The sequence below is a fragment of the Colobus angolensis genome, unplaced genomic scaffold (assembly GCF_000951035.1).
Source record: "Colobus angolensis palliatus isolate OR3802 unplaced genomic scaffold, Cang.pa_1.0 Scaffold4, whole genome shotgun sequence".
Taxonomy (NCBI): domain Eukaryota; kingdom Metazoa; phylum Chordata; class Mammalia; order Primates; family Cercopithecidae; genus Colobus; species Colobus angolensis.
In genome coordinates this window covers 8,630,883-8,633,670 of record NW_012117376.1, presented here as the reverse complement: position 1 = coordinate 8,633,670, position 2,788 = coordinate 8,630,883, and positions in this window count along the sequence as shown.

Sequence of the window (2,788 nt, the reverse complement as noted above, 5' to 3'; positions counted from 1 at the left end):
AAAAATTAACCAGGTGTGGTCACATGCGTCTGTAGTTCCAGAAACTCTGGGGGCTGAGGTGGGAGAGTAACTTGAGCCCAAAAGGTAGAGGCTGCAGCGAGCCATGAACACACAATTGCACTCTAGCCTGGGCGACAAAGCAAGACCCTGTCTCGAAAAGAAAAAGAAAGAAATGTCTACTGATCTCTTGACCTTTTTTTTCCTTTTGAGACAAGGTCTCTATTGTCTGGGCCACAGTGCAACCCCAAGCTCCTGGGCTCAAGGAATCTTCCAGCCTCAGCCTCCTGAATAGCTGGTACTACAGGCATGCACCACCATGCCCAGCTAATTTTTTAAATTTTTTGTAGAGATGGATCTTGAATTCCTGGGCTCAAGTGATTCTCCTACCTCCGCCTCCCAAAGCACTGGGATTACGGGCATGAGCCACTGCAGCTAGGCGTTTCTTGATTCTTCTGTGTTTCTTTCATTGTCAGCTAAATTATTCTCAAAAAATGGCAAGATGACCACCAAGACCGCCAAGTTTATAACTTACTTGCTTAGCCAACCCAGAGGGGAATAAAAATTTCCTTCCCGATAGTTCTAGCAAAGATCCTAGGACTGCATCTCATTTGGGCCGACAGGTCTCTAATCCCCTCCTACTCCCCAACAATCCCAACAAGTCACTAACTAGCCTTAGGAGGCAGGGATATTGGAATGCTTTGATTTGCCAAGCCTGTGTCTTCTGCCCACAAAGGAACTGCAAAGTAAGGCAACCCCACCAAACCACGGACTGAGAGAGTCAGGGGAGGAGTAGTTCCCCAAGGGAAAAATCAGTGTTCTTATGAGAAGGAGGAAGAATAGATGAGCAGGCAAGTTGAGTAGTCCACTTTACAAGGTGGGCTGGAGCCACAGGTAATGGGTGAGTCACATTCATGGCAGTCCATACAAGTGGACTTACCTCCCCCACTTTTTTTGAGACAGGGTCTCACTCTGTCACCCAGGATGAATGCAGTGGTGTGATCGTCTCACTGTCATCTCAAACTCCTGGGCTCAAGTGATTTCTCTCCCTTCAGCCTCCTGAGTAGCTAGGACTGCAGGCACGCATCCACCATGCCAGCTAAGTTTTAAATTTTTTGTAGAGACAGGGTTCTCTGGTGTTGCCTACGCTGGTCTCGAATTCTGGACTCAAGTGATCCTCCCACCGCAGCCTCCCAAAGTGTTGAGATTATAGGCATGAGCCACTGCACCCAGCCTCTATCAGAATTTCTATGGCTGGAAAAAAGAAATCCCAGTCCTGGTTTCTTCTTTGCTTGTTGAGTCAGGGATAATCGTTTTCCATCCCTGGGCCAGTTTTCCCCTTGAAGGGAAGGACCGACTTGGTGTAAAATCTGTCATAATTTTAAAAATATACATTTGTTGAATTGGACTCCATATTTCCATTTGTGCAGGCTAAATACGTTGGAGTAATCCTTATCTCTTCTCTTCCTCACACACGCCTATCCATTTTGTCAACAGGTCCCGTTTTGTTTTTGTTTTAATTTTTTTTTGAGACGGGGTCTTGCTACATTACCCAGGCTGGGGTGCCGTGGCACTGTCATGGTTCACTGCAGCCTCAGTTTCCCAGGGCTCAAGTGATCCTCGCACCTCAGCCTCCCAAGTAACTGGGACTACAGGCGCATGCTACCACACCTGGCTCATTTAAAATTTTTTTTGTAGAGACAGGGTCTCACTTTGTTGCCCAGGCTGGTCTCAAACTCCTGGGCTCAAGCAATCCTTCCACCTCAGCCTCCCAAAGTGCTGGGATTACAGGCATGAGCCACCATACTCTGCTCAACAGATCCTGTAGACTTTACCTTCAAATCCAGAATTCAACCATGTCTCACCATCTCACCCAACCTGGTGCAAACCATCAATGTCTCTTGCTAAGATCATTGCCACAGCCTCCTGCCTGGTCTCCCTGCTTCCACCCTGATGCCCCTGTAGTCTATTCTTACCAGACAGCTGGAATAGTTATTTTAAATAGAAGTTCAAACCCTATAATAACTCTACATGTCATTCAAAGTAAAAGCCACACAGCCCTACATGATCTATCCCTTCTCACGTCCTACTCTTATACCTATACCTATGCCACATTGGCCTCCTTTTTATTTCTTAAACACACCGTCTTGGCCCGGTGTGGTGGCTTACGCCTGTAATCCCAGCACTTTGGGAGACCGAGGTGGGCAGGTCACTTAAGGTCAGGAGTTCAAGATTAGCCTGGCCAACAAGATAAAACCCCGTCTCTACTAAAAAGTACAAAAAATTGGCCGATTGTGGCTGGGCGCAGTGGCTCACACCTGTAATCCTGGCAAATTAGCCAGGCATGGTGGTGCGCACCATGGAAAAACAGGAAAGGGGAAATTTTCCTGTAATTTCAGCTTGTCGGGAGGCTGAGGCAGGAGAATCGCTTGAATCCAGTAGGTGGAGGTTGCTGTGAGCAGAGATCAAGCCACTGCACTCTAGCCTGTGCAACAGTGACTCCGTCTCAAAAAATAAAAATGAAATAAAAAATAAAATACATAGATAAATACACCCTCCTGGCTGAGGGACTTTGCACTATTCCCTCCGCTTGAAATGCCCCCTTTCTCCAGAAATCTGCATGACTGACTCACTCATTTCCTTCATGTGTTTACTCAAGTCAACTCTGAAGCCTACTCTGCCTGCTCTATTTAAAACTGCAACCCCGGCCGGGCGCGGTGGCTCAAGCCTGTAATCCCAGCACTTTGGGAGGCAGAGACGGGTGGATCACGAGGTCAGGAGATCGAGACCA